General features: G+C 41.2%; 1 long non-coding RNA gene across 1 annotated transcript in view; it reads right to left on the bottom strand.

Annotated features, from left to right (window-relative positions):
* LOC112546253 (uncharacterized) overlaps positions 1–24,219 on the bottom strand; it is a 245,657-nt gene that overhangs the window by 18,042 nt on the left and 203,396 nt on the right. Inside the window, exon 6 of the long non-coding RNA XR_012904209.1 lies at positions 20,989–21,061. This is a non-coding gene — a long non-coding RNA (uncharacterized LOC112546253). The remainder of the gene's footprint in view (positions 1–20,988; positions 21,062–24,219) is intronic.

Consider the following 24,219-nt stretch of genomic DNA (forward strand, 5'->3'; position numbering starts at 1 on the left):
TTTAATGGTATTCTTTACATGCAGGGACTTTCTCTTACTGTGTAAACTGCACCATAATGTTCAGCCTCAGGGACATACTGGTAATGGTCATAGTAGTTTAGTTCTTTTCAACAGACCATTTCTTGCTTCCTTTGGACATAAAACTGGCTTGATAGCATAAGTAGGGGGGACATAGCTATCTTAGAAATATAACTCTAGAATGGTTATAGCAAAAGTGAGGGGACACAGTCACTTAGAAATATAACTCTGTATTCAGTCAAATTAGGATGGTGAAAAATGCATTCTGGGCATTAATAAATCCTTAATAGTATTATGGGGAAACTTTCACATAGTGATGCATACCTATATATTATGACATTTTATTTCTTTTGCTGTTGCTTTAAAGCAATAGAATTAGACTCTATGACCTTAATAACAACTTGACTTATCTAGGACAAGTATTATTGTCCTATCGGGTTTGTTTATTAAAGCTTTGTTTGAACCAATGTTTTCAGCTTTTAATTTTAGCAGTTGTCATGGCTGTCTACACCTACTGGAACCAGAGTGGTTTGTATATGCAAACTAGTACATTTAATCTATTTTAAAGGTGCTTATGTTGCTGAAACATTTCTCTTCTACTCAAGAGGATTGTTCAGCATTCTTTTTTGATCTGTTGTCTCTCTAATTGGTTACCCCTGCAGTATACATAGTCTCAGCAGTAGGAAGGATGCAGGAGAAACTGCTCTCTCTCAGGTAAACAAAGAAGTTCCCATCTCCTAGCACCCCACAATCAAGAAGAGTTCCAAGACCAAAGGCAGTGTTTCTTTTCTCTGTTCCAACAGAAAGGACCCTAGACTATTTTACCACCTGGAGAGACTAGTTTCTTTAAAAATTAGCACAAATATGTTAATTTATGAAATTTCTTTTTAAACCTTAGCAGTCTATGAGATTGTAAAGACTAAGGCTATGTCTACATTACAATGATCTATCGGAAGAAGGTACACAAATTGCGCTTCACAATTTGCATACCTTTTTCCGATAGTTTTTTCGGAAGAGGCTTTTCTGAAATTTGCCCCTCTATTCTGGGCCAAATTTTGGAAAAGCCTCCTCTTTCGGAAGAGCCCTTCTTCCTCATAGGAGGAGAAAGACAGGGCTTCCAAAAGAGCGCATCTACTTTTCTGCAAAAAAAAAGTGGAAGAGCAGACATGTTCCCTGGATGTGGCAGAGTTTTTCCAGGATACCCCATAGTGTAGCTATAATCTAAGTTTGGAAACTAAGCGATGTTTCATTACAATGAACTGGCCTGTTCTATGATTTCAGAGTTGGAACTCAGAGAATATACAGACATGAATGCATCCCATTTGAAAGTAATGTTCTTTTTTTATTTGCTAACATGAAACTGTTGTTAGATGCCCTGGAGAGTCACTTTAAAAAAAACCCCTAAAAGTCCTAAAGTGAATATATGCATTGAAAATGCATGTGGTTTAGACTGAACACTGAAGCCATTTACAATTTTAGAGTTAATGCAAAAAAAATGCTCTTGAATCATTGGCTAAAAATGGACAATTTAACCCTACACAATTAATATCTTCTAATAGGGTTCTGTAAGCATGTTGTATGCCCCTGTATTGTTTCAAAATGCACTGGCTACTAAATAACTTGCAATTTGTGTAATCCACATTAACGGTGTGATTTCAATAACCTATTGGTCAGTGAACATTTAGTGGTTTTGGATTCTGGGGGTACATCTGAAAAAAGGGATTTGGTGCCTTAAGTCAGTAACAATTAATGCCTTTGGATCCATAGCTCTCAAGTTTAGTCTGCACAATTTAACCAGCCTTAGGTACCCTTACACTTGCACAGAAGAATGAAAAATGAAAATAGTCTTGGGAAAAATAAGCATACTTTGACTATATTTGTTTTATTAAGCAATGGATTTTGAGCTTTAAAGGTCTTTAAAGCTCTATCCACTCCACTTCCTGATCACTACAAAAAAACAGACCGAGAGTCAAATTGTACTCTCTACATCACAGTAACTAAAGTCTCTGATGTTCCCGAGTGTGCAATTTGGCCCAACAGGTTATTCATATTCAGGCTTGTGGGTAAAAAAAATTTAAATGGTGTAAGGAAGGCTATTTCCTTTAAATGCCGTTCACACAATCATGGAGTTTAAATTGTTCCTGATTTTCCTTGATGGGCATAATGAAAAAAATTGTTACCCTACTACGTGATCTCTGTTCAGAGAGAAATGTAATATAAAAGTAGGCTGAGATCTGCATTAGACATGACTATATATTCTGGAGACGGGTGTAATTTACTTTCTTAATGGTTTATTAAACTAAAATAAATTTGGTGTTTTAGGCAGCAAATATCTCAGTGAACTACAACTGTAAAGTTTGAAAATTAAATGAAATTAGGGAGGTCCTTTGCTGATCTAAAACAAATAATCGTGTCCCCAAATCTGGAAATCTTTCATGAGAGTTCTGATAGATTTCAGGGGTGAAAAATTGCAGTCTTAATTGTTTTCATTAGGTTGTCAGAATAGATTTGTGGACAGGGTAAATTATAATATGCAGGATCCATGAGCCTTGTTGACTTTTCATCTTATTTATGTCCAAGGTTGTGAATTATCTGATAATGTCTGGTAGGGCTACTCTGGTGCACCTTGCCTTTTAATGTGCCCTCAGTCATGGGGTAGATGTTCCTTTCCTTCACCATATAGGGTATGTCTGCACTACAGAGAAGATCGAAGCTGGTGCTGTTGATCAGTGTTCCCTCTAAGATGTGCATCTGCGTGGCCACACACAAACCATTCCAAGCCCACCCACCTCCTTCCCAGAGCTGCACAGCAGCACTTACCTTTCTGCTGGATTTGGAAGGTGAGTGGTGTGGCTGCTCCAACGGCTAAGGCTGCGTGGCAGCTGGGCCCAGGGCTGGGAGGCTGCTACTCTGGCGGCTGGGGCTGTGCTGGGGAATGGCTGTTTCAGCTGCCGCCAGGGTTTGCAACCACATGGCAGGCCAGTGGTTGTCTGCCACTGGGGTTTGGGATTGCAAAAGAGTGAGCAGGCTGGCGGCTGGGGCTGTGTTGGAGGACAGCTGTTCCAGGATTTGAAGCCATGTGGTGGGCAGATGTCTGTCTCCGGGGTTTGGGGTGCAGGAAGGCAAGCGGGTGGGTGGCTGCCACCAGGGTTTGGGGCTGCAGGAGGGTAAGTGGGCAAGTGGCTGCCACCCAGGTTGGCAGCCATGTTGCAGGCAAGTTGCTGCCACCAGGGTTTGGGGCTGCAGTGGGCTGGTGGCTGCCACAGATGTTTGGGGCTGTGGGTGGGCAGCTGCCACCGAGGTTTGGGGCCACAAGAAAGTGGGGTGCTGCCACCGGGGGTTGAGGCAGTGGAAAGGTTGCTGCCCAGGGTTTGAGGCGGCAGCCATGTGGTGGGCAGGCGGCTGCTCCAGGGCTGTGTGGCTCCAACTGGTTTGGGGGATAGAAAATACAGAATCAGGATAAGTGAAAGCAAAATCAGCATTTCTTTTGTCTCGAGTGGGACTGATTCTGCTCTCACACAGCTGTAAATCAGCAATAGTGATAAATATTTACACTTCTTTTAAAAGAAAACAGATGAACACAAAATACTATTTTGGGAGCTGTTTTTCTTCAGGACTAGTTTTGGAGCTTACTCTATTTGTAAATTTATACATTAGAAACAAAATCACTCTGTTTTGAACTGTCCTTAAAAACTAAAATGTAGGGTTTTTACAGCTGTTGGTGGCATGCTTAATGTACTTGATTTTGGATTTCATTCTTCCATACTTGAACTGAAATAAAAGAATATTTAAAAGTGGAATGAAAAAGATATTTGCTGTAGTAATCATAAGCAGTGGAATATGGAAAATCTAAACATTTTTCAATATTGTACAAAGCAAAGCTACAGTCCATCTAAAATATACATATCTGTATTACTCTTTAAAAAGAGTGTTGGGTTGAGGGTAAAGGTTGTTTGATTTTGAACCAGAAACAAGAAGCTGATGGTCGTGCTTCTAATAGTAACAATAACAGTGTAGGTAGGAGAAATGCAATGCAATCCTTCCTTTCTATTCTTCCTTGAAACATTATTAATCTGAAATTATTACTTGCTTAGTGCTCCTTGTGAAACTACTGACAGTGAAATTTGTATTACTAAATGCAACTAAAACTGTTGTCAAATGCACTCTTCATCTCTCAGTACTGGTACAAACATTATTTATCAGCTTACCATAAGCTTCTTGTGTTTTTACCATAAATTACATGTGTCATTAATAGTACCCATTTCTGGTTACTCTTCCCAGTACAGTCCAGAAGACATTCCACTTTCCTCTATAGATACAGTAAGTAAAAGAAGTCCTGTATTACACCAGTGTAATTTTGAGTCTGCATGTTCCTTTGAAAGACCCAGTGAATCAACTGTAGATGCACACTGATAATAAATAGTTCTCACAGCTAGTGATTTATCTGGCCAGCATACTGTAATAGTGTCTTTAATGATACACTGATTTATTTGTCTAAATATCGAGCAGGAATTGGCCCAATGATGGCTCAGTTACATGTGATTCTGTTATTGTCAGCGTGTGCACACAGGGTTCTGAAAAGTTGCAATTTTCAGGATTTTGTAGCTGAGTTGTCTGTCAGTAGGCTTGGCTATGTCTATACTGGCAACTGAACAATTAAGCTTATGTCCTTCAGAGGTGTTAGGCCTTGCCTCCCAACACAAAAAATTTGCAGTGTCAAGTACCAGTGTGATCAGTATGTGGTGCGCAGGAGCGTTCTCCTGATAACAATGTGAATGCCCATTCATTGGGGGTGGAAGTATTTAGTCAGCAAAAGAGCTAATAAACAGAAGCTTCACTGCCCGACTTTTAGTGGCATACATGTGTTGCCACCGAACCCAGGAGCTAATGCCCTGCCAGATCTCTCAAGGGATGGGGGAGCAAAGAGGGCAGTTTCCCTGTGACACTAGATGCATCCACACTGCACCTGTAACTTGAAATTTGAGCTATGCAAATTGTGTAGCTTATTTCAAGTGTACTTTGAAATAGGTTATTTCAAAATTTGGAGTGGTCTACATAGTGCCAGATTTTGAAATAGAGCACTATTCTAAAACATCCCTTAATGCTCATGGAATGAGATTTAGGATGAACATCAGAATAGCATGCCTGTTGTTTCAAAAGATATTTCAAAATAATGGGCACACTGTCAAGATGCAGAATATGCTATTGTGGGATACCGGAAGTATCCTGAAATAGTGCCGCAGTGTAGACGTACCCTCAGTGATTCTAAAGGACCTGGGGCTCTGGCCACCGCTGCCACAGAATGAGCAGTGCTACAGTGTGCTTATTCTCGGCCTCCTATGAATTCTGTGGAACTGTGGACAGTGCAGATTTAGAGCAGCCTTGAGGCTAATCAAACATACTGAAAACTTTGCAGTATTTTCTTTTTATTTGACTTCATATTAAATAAATATTTAAAGTCATGTACCTTGTTAATTATCCTTTGTTGTAGTATTCTTTCTTCCATAACATTTTAATATACTGTGTGTGTGTGTGTGTGTGTGTGTGTGTGTGTGTGTGTGTGTGTGTGAGAGAGAGAGAGTGTGTGTGTGTGTGTATGTGTATTATTAACAAATACCATATATATATATGGTATTTGTTAATAACTTGGGTACCACAATGGCACACATCTGAACAAGAGCACATGATCTTAATATTGGTGCACAAGACAACACCGACTCTGCTCATGAATGGAACATCTTAGAGGGAACACTGCTGTTGATCTTCCTGAGTTTGAATTAGCAGGTCTAGTGAAGGCACACTAATTCAAACTGAGAGGGGCACTCTGGTTGATGCTGGTAGTCCTGCTTCCACAAGGAGCAAGGGAAGTCAAAGGGCAAGTGTTCTCCCTTCAATTTCCTGCAGTGTGGACAGTCTCAAAAGTCAAGTTAAGGTACTTCAACTTCAGCTACACAATTAACGTCTTAATTCAACCTTATCCCATAGTGTAGACATACCTATACTGTATACAGCAAATATTTCATAGTGGACCACAAGCTAAATACGAGTCAATAGTGGGACACTATTTTAAAAAAAAGCAAACATGATTCTGGGATGCATTACAATTGGAAAGGGTCCAAAGAAGAACAAAAATATTGTTAAAGGTCTAGAAAACATGACCTTTAAGGGAATTAGGTTTGTTTAGTTTGGAAAAGAGACGCCTGAGAGGAGATATGATAGCAGTTTTCAAGGACCTAAAAGGATGTTACAAGGAGAAAAATTGTTCTCCTTAACCTCTGATAACAGGAGAAGAAGAAATGGGCTTAAATTGTGGCAAGGGAGGTTTAGGTTGGACATTAGGAAAAACTGTCAGGTTGGTTAAATACTGGAATAAATTACATAGGCAGGTTGTGGAATCTTCATCCTTGGAAACATTTAAGAGCAGGATAGATAAACATCTATCAGGAATGATCTATATGGTGTTTGGTCCTGCTGTGTGGTACCTTCCAGTTCTAGTATTCTATGATTCTATGATGCTATGATTCTTTTCTGATGTTTTTTTTTTCTTATTCTGTATCTCATACAGTTATGCCAATCAATTTAGTATTGCTACAGATGTTTATAATTCTATCTTCATGTAGATGGTATCATGAGCTTTCGTGGGCACACCCCACTTCTTCAGATAACCGGAGTATGAGTAGGGGACATGAAAACTCGAAATAAATAGGAGAGGGAAAAGAGAGAGGGGAGAAAAAGAATGAAAGAAAAAAAGGAAAAAGGAACGGGGGGTGAGACAGGGCATCATTAAGTGTCTGAAGAATGAGTACTTGAACCTAAGCAGATCAAAGTAAATAGCTAGATGCTGAGACAGTAAGGATACTACTCACAGAGGGTATGTCTACACTACAAAGTTAGTTCGAACTAACAGACGTTAGTTCGAACTAACTTTCATAGGCGCTACACTAGTGCTCCGTTAGTTCGAATTTAATTTGAACTAAAGGAGCGCTTAGTTCGAACTAGGTAATCCTCATTCCACGAGGATTAATCCTAGTTCGAACTAGCTAGTTCGAATTGAGGGGAGTGTAGCCCCTTAATTCGAACTAGTGGGAGGCTAGCCCTCCCCAGGTTTCCCTGGTGGCCACTCTGGCCAACACCAGGGAAACTCTACTGCCCCCCTCCCAGCCCCGGAGCCCTTAAAGGGGCACGGGCTGGCTATGGTGCCTGTGCCAGGTGCAAGCCTGCCAGCACCCAGACAGCAGACCCTGCACCTGGCACAGATCGAGCCACCCACCCGATGCCCCCCAGCCCTCCCCCTCTTCCCGGGACCAGGCTGGCGGCTCCCGGGAGCTTGCCCGGGACCGCAAGAGGCGGGCACCCACCTTTGTCCACGATCTCCGCACTAGGCACAGGAAAGTGGCCGTCTAGGGCAGGAGAGCTGCCAGCCTAGCCACCCAGGAGCAGGTGTGCAAGAGAATCAAGGGGGTCCACTGAGACCCCCGACCCTGAGCCCTGAGCTTACAATGGCCGTGCTGGGTCAGACCAAAGGTCCATCTAGCCCAGTAGCCTGTCTGCCGACAGCAGCCAACCCTAGGGACCCTGGAGGGGATGGACCGAAGACAGTGACCAAGCCATTTGTCTCGTGCCATCCCTCTCCAGCCTTCCACAAACCTTGGCCAGGGACACCACTCCTACCCCCTGGCTAATACCACACCATGGACCCAACCTCCATGACTTGATCTCACTTCCCTTTCTAGCATTCACAGCCTCCTGCAGCAAGGAGTTCCACAGGTTGACTCTTTGCTTTGCTTTGTGAAGAACAACTTTCTCTTACTAGTTTGAAGCCTGCTACCCATTCCTTTCCTTTGGTGTCCTCTAGTCCTTCTTTATGGGAACTAATGAAGAACTTTTCTGTATGCACCCTCTCCACCCAACTCCTGCTTTTAGAGACCTCTATCCTGTTCCCCCTCCATCTCCTCTTTTCTAAGCAGAAAAGTCCCAGTCTCTTTAGCCTCTCTTCATATGGGACCTGTTCCCAACCCCTGATCAGTTTAGTTGCCCTCCCCTCTCCCAGCCTCTCTCTTCCCCTCTCCCACCTCCTTTTCCCAGTCTCCCCCAGTTTTGTTCAATAAAGAGAGATTCTATTTTTGAACACAATTGTCCTTTATTTTGTACATCAGGAAGGGGGGCTAGGGAAGGGTAAGTGGAAGGAGGTGAGGGAGGAATGGGGTACAAGCCCCCGATGGGGAGGACTGGGCTGGCTCTGCGGGCTTCTGGGGGTGGAAGCTCTCCTGCAGCCCCCCGATTACTCCCTCTCCCCAGATGGCAGCCTGCGGCAAGTGCAGCCAGGCTGATGGCCGAGTGGTGTGATGTGCCCAGTGTGGGTACTCCGGGCAATCCAAGCCAGGACTGCTTTGCAAGCGGGGCACCCCTTAGAACTGTCTGTCCGGGGTGGGGGTCGGGACCCTTTAAGCGCAGCCCTCGGCTAGCCTGAGACAGCATCTCCACGCTCTAAGTCCTCCTCTGATGCCCTGCCGGCACTGCTTCCGGCCATCCTTAAGCCCTGTTCAGGGTCCACTCAATGTGGACTTGCTAGTTCGAATTAGCAAAACGCTAATTCGAACTAGTTTTTAGTTCTAGACGCGTTAGTTCGAATTAGCTTAGTTCGAATTAACGTTGTAGTGTAGACGTACCCCCTGAAGTTAAGCAGCAACAACAGAAAACTTTATATAGAGCATAGATGTGAGTTACAGAGCTCTTAACTGGATTACTAGCTGCAATTCCAAGCCTATTACAACAGGAAATACGATTTTTGAAAAACTAATGGACGGAATCTAAGCTCCAACTGTTTAATATATTTTTTTTATATAGGCTCTGGTTTAAAGATCCATTTTGAAATTAATTTAGTGCAACCAAACATTCTCAGTGAGACAATATATGCTGACAGAGCTCCTTAGTTTTTGTCACAGATGCTTGTGCAGCATCTTTCAATGTCTTCTTTTGCTGACTTTGAATGCTAATTTATTGTAACTGAAAAAAAAGAATAAAAAGGAACTTTACTTAATAATGGAATAAATAAAAAGGTAAAGTATTAAAGATGCTGTTTGAAACCCAAATGTCAGCATCACTTTTTCGAGTTTATGGGTTTTTATAATATATGACATTTTGATACAATCACTAGAGATTTGATTATGGTGCACGGAGTAGGATATCTGTAAAGTTGTTTAAATAGTGAATTGCTCTAAATACTTAATCACTACTGCATAGTGTAACTAACTACTAAAGCATCCTAAACCAATAGAAATGGAGAACATTAGTTTTAAGGTCTAATATGGGTGGTGCTCAGAGTTCCACAGCAGCAAGACCAAGGTTTTTATTTTACAACAGCATAACTCCTTAGTTATGGATGTCCTTGTGTCCTGATTTATTCTGGGGTCTGCAAATGGACAATTATGCACCCTAAAGTTAGCAAGAGTGGTACACCATTTTCTAGTGTGCTTTGATTTCACACAAATGTAATCAGGAATTTTTGTTATTGACTTTATTTTTAGCAGAATACAGCAATGATTTTCCCTGGTTGTGTCTGTAGAAGTTTGTGTCATTAGGCAACAGAAGCAATCACTAGACTAGACTATATATATAGTGCTGGTGGAATGTAAATGGATTTCATATTGAATGGTCCCTTGTAAATCATCTTCCTTTGGCAAGCATCAGTATGAGAGGATTTAAACTTCTTAAATCCCTCAGAATTGCATCTTCCAGCCTCATTCATGGTCAGCCTTGTGCTCTACTTCTTTTGACCTCTGATTTATAATCCTTTTATAAAAGCATACCTTCCTTTGCATTGTGCAGTCAACTTGTCCTTACTGTGTGCAAGACAGCAACTCTTTGGTTAGGACAAATCAACCAATGGTTGTTAGGAATACACAACAACATTTGACACTGAAAATTGTGTAGTTTCCTTTACTCAGCTGTTTTTCAACACTGTTTCTGTTCCATAAAGCAAAGCTGTCATCACTACCACAATGAACACTCATAGCTTAGCTATCTCACAGATATCCTGTCACCCAAGCAGAGGCCTTTGAAGATGTCAAAATGCTGCTTAGGCCACACCGATTTGACATGAGACTTCTTCAATTATAGACTGTTCTGTTGTCAACTGGCGGTCCAAATAGATAAGGTTATCTGCTCATTTGGTATCATTGCCACCAATATACAGCATAAGCAGGACATTCATTTCCGTTGCATAGGAAGCATGTACAGCTTTGGTTTTGTCATCACTGATCTTAAGCCAGATTTCAGAAGTTCAATTTGTAGGAGGGCTCATGGTTTTATTACAGGCTGATTTTCAAAAGTATGAGGAGTATACCAGGGATCAATTCTCTCATACACATTATTTAATGTTCTAAGACTTTGGGCTCCTGCTGCATGAGCTCAGCAGCCTGCGTCTGCTTTAAGGGGGATCGGGTTACCAGGAAGTCCAAGGAGCTGACTGTGGCTACAGAGTCTCCAAGTGTCCATAGGGCTTTTTTCCATTTAGCCTGCTTTTGCACAAAACGTCTTAGCTTCCTGTCTACCCTGGCCCTTTTTCACAAAAGCATTTCTGGAAAAGGGCTTTTGCCTGAATGGGAACGTCAATGCATTTGCGCAAGAAGCACTGATTTCGGACAGTAAAACGTCAGTGCTTTTGCGCAAAATCAAGCGGCCAGTATAGACAGCTGGCAAGTTTTTGCGCAAAATTGGCTGCTTTTGCGGAAAAACTTGCAAGTCTAGACGCAGCCATTATGTCCGTGTGGCTTCAGTGACTGGAAGCATATGTATCAGACCAACTCCTAATATAAGTCAACCGAAGCACATGTAATAGCACTCTCCATGCCAACCATAAAGAGTGTCAAGTATCAGGTCATGGAAATATTTTAAACCAGAGTTTCAAGGATGCAGTGAACACCTTATTAATAAATAAAAAATATGAGCTTATTAAAGTTGTGCACCACATTGTGCTGTGCTGTCCAAAACAATGCATTTCTTTATAGTGACACAGAGAAGTCCAGGAAAGTTAAATGAAATTTTCTTGAGCTTTTCAGAGTAACCAGTAAATGACATGGAAATTCAAAGTGAAGTTCTTTAAAATGCTACCGTGATGAGCTCAGCTATACAGAAAAACCTTTTAGACGTTGAAGCATCATTATTTCTGGGTAAGGTTAATCAATAATTAAACAAAACCTACAACACTTACTGTGAAATTCTTGGCAATTAACCCAAAACTCTTTCAAAATGGGAGCTGAAGTGCACAACGGACTAGTTAGAATAGTGGGAATTGTAGCTACAGATGACATAACTGCAATGGTCTTTCTGAGAAAATTCTTAAAGTTTTGGAAGTGCTTGTACTAGAGCACAAATTGCATATCTACTTCAGTTTAGATGGGATTTTTTTTCTGGAATTAATAGAGGAGTACATGTAATTCTGAGAAACAGTTTTTGTGAGTGATTTATATGCATTGTAACAGTTGTTGCCTTAACCTGGTCTGTACCATAGTGACTAAAATAGATACAAATATTGCCACTGATTTTTTGAGGTTATAAACTTGTTTTACACTTTTATGATGGGCACTTACAGGCATTTTTGGTTCTTGGTAGAACAAGCAAGAATATCCTGAGCTTGAACAGAATATTGATATATGTTGGATATCCACATCTGGTGCAGTGAGCAAAATATTAATACTTTATGATGTCACACTTAAAGAGGGATTAAAGATGGTGGGAATTTATACAATGTGAAGGACAAACAACAATCACTTCTCAAAAAATTCAAACAAAAAAAGTTATTGTTTTAGCAGTAACTTTTAGAAAAATTTGGGACATGCATGACTGCACTACCAAAGGGTCACAAATGACCTTACTGCACATTAAGCAGTGAGAACCTTGTTTGGCTTATCAGAGTATGTGTGTTGCCCTTTTAAGGGTGACTAGAGAACCAGCTCAGCATGAAGATATTGATCTATCACCTCTTCCCATAGGTGACTGGAATTGAAGAGACTATTCATGCCCATGTCTATACAGCAAAGACCTTCTTTTCATCAAGAATATGTTGAGTGTTATCCCCCTTCTCTCCTCCCCCGCTGTACACAAAGAGCCATAGAACTAATTGAAATACCAGGTTTTATCATGCTCTTCTGTGGACATTACACTAGTTGATCCTTTCTTGGAGTACTGTAAAGGAATTTTTTCCTTGACACAGGATTGGCTAGGTTGGGCTGAGGGTTTTTTTGCCTTCGACACAGTGGGTTTGCCTCTTAGTGGGAAGCAAAAAATAAGGCTACAGTGTTGGAACTCATTATGTAAACTTAGGGCTTATATCCAAAGCAGATACTCCATAGGAAATGGATATGGTGATCAGATAAAATAGATGGGGGGGGGAGTGGGGAATGATATAAAGAAGCAAAAACATGGGGGAGCTCCTATGACTGTTTTGGTAGGACTGCCCCTCCTTTATAGTTCTCCTTAACTCTATTCAAGGTGAAGGGTGACAAGGTCCTAGCAGTAGGTTGGCAGTAGACCAGGATGAGTAAGAGGATGGGCTATCAACATTCATCCAGGGATATGTAAATAAATTATTGAATGAAATGTTTTGAACAATTTTTTCTATTGAGCACTCCCATTTAGGAATAAAGTTGCAGCCTCTTTCAATCACATCAATTTGTCCTGCGGTCCAACATAGCCTGATAAGCACGACTCTATCCATTACTGACTGTATTGATCTGATACAGGGTCTTAGAGAGAGTATATGTAAACATTTGAGAATCATAGAATTATAAGACTTGAAGCAGGGATGTAAAATTCCCTTTAATTGGTTAACCAGTTAAATATGATGTTTTACCAGTTAACTGATTAAAGAGGGTGGGTTGGAGTGTCCCTTCTCCACCACCACAGGCAGGGGTGGGACTGTGATGTGCCCAGGCCCACTGCGGACAGGGGACAGGGAGCTGCTTCAGCCCCTACCAGTTGACCAGAACTGGTAAGAATCATCCATTAAGGGTGATGCTCCCTGTTTAACCTTTCACATTCCCAACTGGAAGGGACCTGAAGCGGTCCCTAGCCAAGTCCCCTACACTCATGGAAGGATTAAGTTTTATCTAGACCATCCCTGATAGGTGTTTGTCTAACCTGCTCTTAAAAATCTCCCATGATGGAGATTCCATAATCTTCCTAGGCAATTTATTCCAGTGCTTAACCAGCCTGAGAGGAAGTTTTTCCCAATGTCCAACCTAAATTGCCCTGGCTGCAATTTATGCCCCTTGCTTCTTTTCCTAGCCTCAGAGATATAAGAGAACATTTTTTCAGCCTCCTCCTTGTAAGATTCTTTTATGTACTTGAAAACTCCTCAGTCTTCTCCAGACTAAACAAACCCACTTTATTATCTTCTATATCAATTTAAGAAGCAGTCAAGTGAATGGTTTCTTTCAGTCAGGTGCTGTTGTTAACTAATGAATTGATGAAGAAGTATGAAATTGAAATCTGGGATGTAATGTCATGTCAGAAGAGAAAATAACCAAATGAACTGAATGATTTGTTTGTTACTTCATCTTTGGGAAATTCAAGCACGATTAATTCTAATGAATATCTGGCAGCAATGTAGAGTCATAGTTTAGATTCTCAGCTTTCTGAATTAAAAACCACATTCAAAGTAACACATATGGCCTCGTGAAAATCATGGCTGCATGCTTGCCAAAATTACACACATTTTCACAAGCAGGAAAGCCTCAAATCAGTGTGTTCCTTGTACAGTATTGATCTGGATTAATCTTAAATTTCAATGTTCATTCAACAAATGAAGTGCAGATCAACAGTGGAAAAATTATCCAACACTGATAGAAGTTTTATCTGATTGCCACTTGAATATATTTATGCATAAGCACAAATTTTTAAGTAGAAAGGCTCTACTCCACCACGAATAATCTGAAAATCACTTGAATATGCTCTCTCTCCTGTCATTTGAAAAGGACCTGGGCAATTCCATGGATTATGACCTCTGTAATTGCCACACTTAATGGCAAGATTCAGTGTTTTCTCTAGCAGAAAGGTGGAGTGGAGACAAGAGGACACTGTGTGGGCAATATAAGTATTTTATTGACTTATTTAATTTACAAATTAGTTAACTTTTAAGATTGCTATGTTCTTTCCAGTTTTGTGATATAACTTGCTTGGCTCTTTAAAGCACATTTACTGAAATTTTATGAGGAATCTGTTTATATTGCATTGATGCCTGAAGTGACATTTAATATATTTGGGTTTCATTGTTTTAAATCATTTGCAATATGAATGATTTGTTGCAACATCAGATCTTTGGTCATGGCCCACCCATCTTAAGTTGTGTACACACACAAATTTCAATTCCTAGCTATGCCACTCTGTGATGGTCTTCATTGTCAAATACCTATCATTCTTCCCCATCATGATCACATTTTCCTGTTTCTTCTCACTTTACTACTTTCTCTTTGCTAATTTCTAGAGTTGTCTCCAACCGTTTTATTCCTTGGTGTCTGTCATTCCTCAGCCTCTCATTAGCTGCCATCTACCCTAGCAATCTGCCTGGCTAACAGCAGCAAAATCATGCCAAACATGCAGTTAACCTTGTGCTTCCCCCAATCCATCTGCAGAATATACAGCATTCTGGACAAAACTGAAAAGCCTTCTGAGAGTATGCAAAGGGAGTGAAAGGTCACAACTAGCCACCCTTCATTTCTTTACCCAAAAAATATGCAACTCCTATGACCATAAAACCTGCTCAAAGTTAGCAGAGAGGAGCACAGAAAGACCTCTCTCACTTCCCTCCCCGCACTAATAGAGCTGGCACATAGGCTGGAGTATACTCTGTTTTCTGTGAAAGGGTGGAATTGCAGCTTTTATTGTCAGCAAGAGTCTTGTAGCCACTGCAATCTATGCTTCTTCCCATAACCACCATCCCATCCTGGAGTCTGAAGAGCTGCTACTGGGTGGGAACCCAAATCCCTGGTCCCTTACCTACCAACCTAGAGAAATACCCTCTACCCCAGAGCTCAAGCCAGCCAGGGAAAACCCCAATCTCAAGGAAACTGCCCACTCAGGAACCGAAGGGAGCCTCTCTCGAATTCACCACACTGCTCTTCATGAAAGGCATCCAGCTTCACACAAGCCAGAAAATGACTTGTCTGCCATTTATTGCTAGCAGAAGCTGCTAATGCAGACTACCACTGCTGCGGCTGTGACGGACAGCTGTGAGGAAGAGTGCATCTAGAGGGGAAATAATGGTGAGACATTAGTTAAGGGTATGTCTACAATACCCCCCTAGTTCGATCTAGGGAAGCTAATGAGGGTGACCGAAAATGCAAATGAAGTGCGGGATTTAAATATCCTGCGCTTCATTAGCATGTTCCCGGCCGGTCGCCATTTTAAAAATTGACTAGCCCGATGTAACTGCCCGCGTCTACACGAAGCAGTGAAACGGAATTCCGAATTAAAGCCCTAAATCAAATTAACTGGTAAACCTCATTGCAGGAGGAATAACAGCTAATTCGATTTAGGGCTTTAATTCAGAATCCCATTTCACTGCCACGTGTAGACGCTGGCAGTTATTTCGGGCTAGTCAATTCCTAAAATAGCGATCGGCCGGGAACATGCTAATGAAGCATGGGATATTTAAATCCCATTCTTCATTTGCAATTTTGGTCACCCTCATTAGCCTCCTTAGATGGAACTAGGGGGCTAGTGTAGACATACCCTTAGAGTGGAGGGGGAAGTAGTATTGAGTCACTTGGGAGAAGAAAGGTAACAGAAGTGATAGACTATTTCTATCAAGAGACCAAAGGGACAATGTACAACCAATGGACTATTTACTGGGGCAAAGGGGAGATACTGATCATATCACCAACTTCAGTAAAGATTTTTAGATGGAGGCTTTTGTTACAATTTTGGCAGCACATCCCTGCCTTTATTTTTTTGCTGTTCTCATGATCACTCACACTTTACATTTCTATATTGAATTTAAGTTTGCTGTTTCCTCATGAACACAACAAACTGGAAAAACATTTTTTAAAATGAGCTTGCTCACTAGTTGGGTTTTTCTGACACTCTCTAATATAAGGGGACAGATTGTTAAAGACATTGCAGAAATTATGTTAATCTGCTATGTGATTTCTCTCCTCCCCTTTTCCCCCATTTAGGGGAAAGAGTAGTAAGCCAGCTCAGTTGTGACTCTTGTAAAGCAAGAGTCTGAATTTTTCTTAAGGCATACAAATGATTGAAATTTATGAATTGACCTGCTATACATTCCTGCCAGATAATTTCCTACTTGTTCTGTTTTATTTTCAATCTTCCATCCCCTTTTTCTTCATATGTCCTTTGCTCAGTGCCACAGAGGACTTTCATCTTTGCAGCTCTTTCTGGGTTTTTTTTCATCTCCTCTGTTACTGCTGAACAGAAACTCCTTAGCTATTATCTTAATTTTCACTTTTTTAATTCATTAATTCATTGCCTTTCACACTCCACTGCCTTTCTCCATCTTGTTTCAAGGCTATTAAGATTAGACTTAATCTCTGATGGTTTCCTGTTTGACCCATATAGTTTATCAGCTTCAATCTTCTTAACCATACTTCTGCAAATGCATGTTATAGATTATTGTCATCAACTTGTCCATCTTTTTCCTAAACACTTGCTGTCAATGTTAATTATATATTTGTTGCAGTCTCTTTATTCCCCTGTCTCATCATCTTTAAACGCTGACCACTGTCATCTTCTCTCTGCTCTAGCATTAACTTGTTCAGAATTTGCAGCAAAGTAAATCTGGATGATGTGCAGCATTTCCTGAACTGTTTGGATTTTGGGTCTCAGGGCATTAGCTGAGTATTGCCTGTTTTAGTCTGGCTCTGATTTGTTCTTGATGTTTGCTTATTCAATTCATAATTTGGGTATGATTTACCAAACTTGGTTATAGTTCAGCTCTAATCTTACTGCACCAACCTTTTCCTTTTATCTAGATCCACTTAAAAACGTCCACATTTATGGTGAATTTATATTTTAGTTTCCATCTATTGATAATGCATTGAAGCCATTTTTTCTATAGAGAGTTTCCTATTATTATTTGTTTGTATTAAGTAATGCCCCATTTGAGAATCTTGATCCATTCTGCCAGGTGCAGTATAGACATAGAGTAAAAAAAAAATCCATGCCTTGAAAAAAGTCTAAATAGCTAAAACAGTTGCAAGGAGTGGGGGAAGGGCAAGCATCCAAGTACAGTGAATGATGTGATAGCTTACAAATGTCATGTTAGATTTTTTTCAGTAAAGTTTTGGCAGGAGGGGAATAGAAAGACAGAATGAAGCTAGAGGGGGACTGAGGGAAGGGAGGTGTGATGGGGAGAAGGGAAGAAGGAAAGAGCTGAGCATGGAAACAGTAGCAGTTAGGCTTAGCTGAAGAGACTGGTAGTGGGCTGGAACAAACAGCCTGTCAGCAGATGAGAGAAAATATTCAGAGTAAAAGCTATAGAAATGACTCTGATGAGATCATCAATGTCCAATGGCCCGTGCTGCAACTGCTGTTGTATCTGGTCTACAGGACGAGCCTCCAATCTTGAGCTGAGTTCACCCTAGAGTTTCTTCTCCCCCAGGGTTATATTGCAGGAGGAAAACTTCAAAGGTACCTTGTTCCTGGATATGGACTCCGTACTGCAGAATTCTGGGTTCTGGTGTAGCAAGGAACGGGGTAGGCCTGCCTGGGCCCCTCTATCTCCTTCCACTCTGTATGATCTTTCTTATAATTTTATTAAATAAAGCAGCTCATATCCCATCTACCTTTACTCGTCTTCCATTGCTTCTATATTCCCCTTCTCTAAAACTTCCTCTCTTTCAAACACAAATGCTATGACAGTCAGTGCTAGAACTGAACGGTATAGGTAGGTGTATTGTAGCCATGCTATTTACCATCACTGGGTGGAAAAAATGTTTGGAAGAGCATACTATAACATTATCTCCCACTTCAAACACTTTTAGATGGAATATAAGGGTAAAAATTCCATTAAACTAAATGAACTCTAAATTTACATTAGCCTAGCTAATAATTTACATGAAGTATTTCCACTTGCCCTATTCACAGAAAACATATTTAGCTAAGAAAAAGATTCTTAGTCTGTTGAGTTAAAAACTGTGACTAAAAGCATTCATTTACTTCAATTTCCAGTTTGGTTTGCAGGATGAGGTCTGAGGTTAGTTAGCTTTTATAGTTAAGTCATGACATTTCCCACCCAATCTATGTTTTGACGTATGTGTGTGGGAGGGGAAGGGTTGAAAAGGAAGATTAATATGTAACTCCCTCCACTTCCTTATGAAGATTTATAGCACACTCATAAACAGTTGCCAGATTTCCCTCTATGTTTTGGTAATGGACAAAGAGATTCATACATTATCACAGTACATTGTAGTAAAATGTAAATAGAACATCCAATATAATCACTGTAAAATGCATTTTGTTACTATCATCATTTCCATTGGGGAGAAATATAGATCACTTGCTATGTACCTCTTGTTAGACAGACGAACAGTATACAGATTATCTATCAATGTATCCATATATGATTTGTTCAGGAGGGCATATATGCCGTCAATCATCCATGAACAACTTGTTCTTTTGCACAGACATCTTTGAGTATGTACAATGGAGGTCAGTTAGATCTATAGAAAGGATTCTTACAGCAGATGTCAATAAGATTTCATTTATTTCCCAAGCCAACTTTCCTCCCCTCCTCATACCCAAAATAAAATACACATGAAGGCAACTAGGCAAACATAATTTTAAAACAATACTAACTGAACCAAAACAAACATGGCTTCAAAATCACTAATTCAGTGTTTCCCAAATGGTGCTCCACGGAACTCTGGGGTTCCATGAAGTAGAACTCAGGGTTCCACAAAAAAATTCTACTCCCCCACCCCCTGCAGAACCCGGAGGCAGCTCCCATTGGGGCTTTGCTGGCAGGGATGGGTTTCTGGTGGTACACAGCTTTGACCGCTCCAATGCCCACTGCAGCTGCCCCACCCCCGCACATGGCACAGCCCCCTCCTCACCCCACAGGACTGCCCTGTCCTGGTGCCTTGCAGCCTCCTCCTCCTTGTGTGCAGGCGGCAGCTTTTACAGTGGCCACTGCTGCTGGGAGGGGGAAGAGGAGGAATGGCCAGAGCCAAGGATCCACTCCCAGACCTCGGCATTTTTAAACTGCTGCCTGCATGGAACCCTGCTTGGGCTCTGCTGCCACCCTGCCCCCTTGGGGCATGCTCAGGCTCACTGCCCCCCATGCGCTGCTGTTCTCTCTCCCCTGTGCCCTTCCCCAGCTTGCTGGGGGAAGTAGCAGAGTTTGATCTGGCTGGGAAGGTCGGGGTTTCTACACCCTCCCTCCCCCTCCACCCTGCCAGCAGGAAGCCTGGTCTGGTGCTGCAACTGCGCAGGGTTCCCCGCTGCATGAGCCGGGGGGGGGGGGGGGCGACTGAGCTCCCTCCCTCTCCTCCCCCCAGGAACAAGAGCATGCTGCCTGGAGGCTTTCCCTGCTGCAGCAGGGTGCCAAGCCAGGTAAGCATCCTCCCTCATGCCCAGACCCTGCATCCATATCCCCCTCACTCCCCTCCCCCCCACCAAGAGCCCACATTTTCAGCTTCCTCTGACACCCTGTCCCAAGTCCCCTCTTGTACCCTCCCTCCTGGCCAGGCACCCTGCCCCAAATCTCCTCTTGTACCCTTCCTCCTGGCCAGGCACCCTGCCACAAGACCCACCTGTACCCTCCTTCCTGGCCAGACACCCTGCCCCAAATCCCCTCCCATACGCTCCCTCCTGGCCAGGACATTGCAGATCACCTTGTGATTTATACACAAACATCATGAAGTATTTTCCAACCATAAATGACAACAATAACTGGATTTGAAATCCATTAAGTATAACAGAAAAGCCAGTTAGTTTTTCTGTGCAAGATTATGAAAACCTAATTGAAATCACTGTAGATGGCCAATTAATACAAAAATGTAAAGACGTTTCTCTGACTATGTTTTGGGGTGGCTAATTCGAACTAGTTTTTTAGTCTGGATCTGTTAGTTCGAATTAGCTTAGTTCGAATTACCTAATTCGTACTAAGTTAGTTCGAATTAACGTTGTAGTGTAGATGTGCCCCCTGAGACAGACATCCAGGCTTGGAAAATTACTGGTTTCACCCACTATGACAAGTCCTATATTAATTCCTCTTCCATGCATCTGTTCTGAAATTTGATTTGTCCTTTTCATATGTGTTCATTTTTTTAATTGTATCCTTTGGTATATATGGTTGTGACAATTTTCTTCCACTATTTGATCTGAGGAAGTGGGTCTGGCCCACGAAAGCTCATCACCTAATAAATCATCTTGTTAGTCTTTATAGTGCTACATAGTCCTGTTTTTTGTTTCAGCTACACCAGACTAACACGGCTACAGTTCTATCACTATATCCTTATGTAACTTTCAAATGATGTTCATCATTCTTTCAAAACATATAAACAATATTTGCTATCACTTTTTATTGAGAGTGCTCTTAAAGTTCATAAAAAAGCCTGGAAGGTTAAGTGCTTTAAAAAGAGCTTCCTAATTTTTTAATTTTATTTTATAGCAGGTTAATGTTGTTTATTTTTACACCATTTTGAGGAGAGCCATTTTGCAGAAGATGATGCAGTGTGGAAAGTACAAGTCTATAATCTTCTAGATTTGATATTTCCAAAAATGGCACCACAGCATTTTAGTGGTATGACCACCTGCTTATTAGGCTGGGATTTTTCACCACCCAGTTACTTTCCTTCACTTCACTTTACTTTAACAAGCTGTGTAATATTTTTGCTCAAAAGCTACACCATAACAAAACTGGATTTGTTAGAATTCAGAATAATATACATAAGACCCCCAAAAAGAAAGAGAAGCAGACTGTACCCTAAAAAAAAGCATAACTGATCCTACCTGACTCAGGACTGGCTACCTGCAGACTGCCACCTCTCAGATCCCATGTTTCTCTATGGAACGTTCCCTTAGCCTGCACATAGAAGAAGGATTTTAAGTTTTCAATACAAAGCAGTATTCATCCACTGAACCTTGTGCACTTTTGGCTGTTCGGGTCTGACCAGAGTCTAGTTATTGTTTCTGACTGAATCTCTAGACACACTCTCATTATGCAGAGTACGTCTGTTTGGCAGGCTTTCTAAGGGTATGTCTACACTACCCTCCTAGTTCGAACTAGCGGGGTAATGTATGCATACCGCACTTGCTAATGAAGCCCGGGATTCGAATTTCCCGGGCTTCATTAGCATAAGCGGGGAGCCGTCATTTTTAAATCCCCGCTGCTTCGAACCCCATGCAGCGCGGCTACACGGGGTTCGAACTAGGTAGTTCGGACTAGGGTACCTATTCCGAACTACCGGTACACCTCATTTCACGAGGAGTAACGGTAGTTCAGAATAGGAACCTAGTCCGAACTACCTAGTTCGAGCCCCGTGTAGCCGCGCTGCACGGGGTTCGAAGCAACGGGGATTTAAAAATGACGGCTCCCCGCTTATGCTAATGAAGCCCGGGAAATTCAAATCCCGGGCTTCATTAGCAAGTGCGGTATGCATACATTACCCTGCTAGTTCGAACTAGCGGGGTAGTGTAGACATACCCTAAGAGATAGGACTCTGCAACCAACTGGCCAAACCTTAAAACTAGTGTAAGCTTTTCCGAGCCTTCTCAGTAGCTCTTGCATGCTCTGAGATCCACTGAAACTGTAGACCCTCTGGATTACTACTTCCCCCTCAAGTTCTACATGATGGCAAAAAGCAAGGGGGGGGGGACAGGCTCTGAAGCAAAATTTCTAAACCAATCACATTATTCAGAAAGCACACATGATATGCAGAACTACAGAAAATAAAATAAATTTGCACACAAAACTTTGTCTCCATGTCTCACTTCCCTAAGAGTCCTTTGGTTTTAACAAGAGATCTTTTAATATCTCAGTACGCTCCATTCTTAATTCTCCTTCTGGCAAGAGTTGCTTTCTTGTGCTTCTGTCTCTTCTCTTTCTAAAATAGCCAGTGAGAAAGTGTTCTATAACCATCTAGGGCCCTGGCAAAGTGACTCTCCTCAGTGGATTCCAGTTAGTCATCAGGTGATCCTTGTTAATTACGAGCCCACCTGGAAGAACATCTTCCTTTTGGTGACAGGTAGGTCATTGTTCTCTGGTGCTTCCATTTGAATGTCAGACCCCACAAGTTAATGACACTTAATTGCTCTGCACCAGCCTTCTGCTAGGTGCAAAAATATCTCCTGACATTTCCTGAGAGTTTCAGCTCACCACTGAGGCTATAAAGCACAGAGAAGGCACAAAACAGTTTTTCAATCAAAATTGTGTCCACAGAACCAAGTGGAGTTTTTAGTTTGATAAAAGACATGCATAGACTTACTCTACTCCATCACATTTCTCTCTTCTTTTTATTTCTGAACAGAGCTCCCAGACTTAAACTGAATACAGATCCAAACACTGGCCCATTTTTTTCTTTCAGTTAGTTTAAAAAATTCTTTTACAGCATTTATGACCCTGCGAGGACAGGATATGAGACTGGTTTCTTTGATATAAGACAGGCTCCAGAGTTAAACAGTTCCAACTTGTGTATACGATGCACTGCAGTATAAGAAGGTGCTGATTATTTTACTTCACATTATTGAAAATGAATATGAAATGGCGCTCCCCATCTGGCTGCAAAATACTGAGCACCTACTCCAAAATGGGGAACATCTTTAGTTACCTTAGTCTTCAGTGGATGTTCAAGGCAGTTAGTATCTCACAAAAGGTGTGTGTTAAATATCACGTTTTTACTATGCACTGAGAGCCATCATCAATCTGAGTCCCTAGTCCCAGAGATTTGAAACAGAGACCCAAGATGTGACTATAGTAGATCTAAACTTCTTTAATTTTCCCTAAATTCATGTTCCTCAATCCCCAACTCTAAATTTGCTTATCAGGGTGCAATCCTAAACCCAAGGCATTCCCTGCAGCAATAAAGCAAATTTAGAACACCAGGAGCTTATATAAAGTAGAACCTGTAGCACATCTGAATTTTCTGAGTAAAGATTCATTGCCTTTCATTGGGCAAGATTTTCTATTGTACTACATCAGTTTTCTGTTATTTCAGTGATTTTCATGGGGTAACATAATGGTAAATCCGATCTATGATGTTTACAAGCTACCACCACACCTCAGAATTAGTTTTCAGTTTTGGTAGAGTAAGTGCAATAACATCAACTCTGGGGCTACGTCGAGACTGCAGGCTTCTTTCAGAAGAAGCTTTTTTGGAAGAGATCTTCCAAAAAATCTTCTTCCAAAAGAGAGTGTCTGCACTCCCAAAGCACATAAAAAAAAGTGATCTGCTTTTTCAAAACATAGCATCGACACCGAATGAACGCTATCTCACATTTAAGCTATGATTACTATGGATAGAGTGGCCACCAGGGCACCTGTGCTTTTTCCTCTTCTTTCAAAAGAACTCCCTCTTTCCCGTCCACACATGCCTTTTTCCAAAAGAGCTCTTTTGGAAAAAGGCTTTTTCCTCATAGAAAGACGATTACAAATGTCAGAAAAACCCCTCTGTTCTCTCCATTTTTTTTTTAAAGAACACGACTGCAGTGTGGATGTGATATTATTTAGGAAAAATGGCCATTTTTCAGAAAAAGCTCTGTAATGTAGACATAGCCTGGCATACTAAAGTGAGAGGTTATATCCATTATTTTGGACTAGTAAGAGTCTCTAAAGTTTGAATGACATAACAAAATAATAATTACAAGAACATGTTCTTGAAAATGCTATTTCTTTCTCTGCTTTGTCCAATTTCTCTCAAATACTGTCCAAAAATATTTTACTGCTTACTGAAGAATATGACAGCACCATTTTGTGTTGAGAGTCTGAAGGAAATAGTAGTGTTGCTATACAACACAAAAGGGCCCTCTATTTTCCTCTTCTTTTACAAAATGAATTGTAAATATTTTATGAACCTTAAAAACATCAGTAATACAGAAATATTACATGTTAGTAATAAAATTACTAAGCATTTTTGCCACAGAATATATCTGTGTCTCCTGAATTTTAGCCAAAGCTATCTGCTATTTGGTTGTCAATATAAAATAGTGACTTTGAGTCAAGGAGAGAGGGGGGGGAAAAAGACC

This window comes from Pelodiscus sinensis, chromosome 5 (genome assembly GCF_049634645.1).
Source record: "Pelodiscus sinensis isolate JC-2024 chromosome 5, ASM4963464v1, whole genome shotgun sequence".
Classification (NCBI taxonomy): Eukaryota; Metazoa; Chordata; order Testudines; family Trionychidae; genus Pelodiscus; species Pelodiscus sinensis.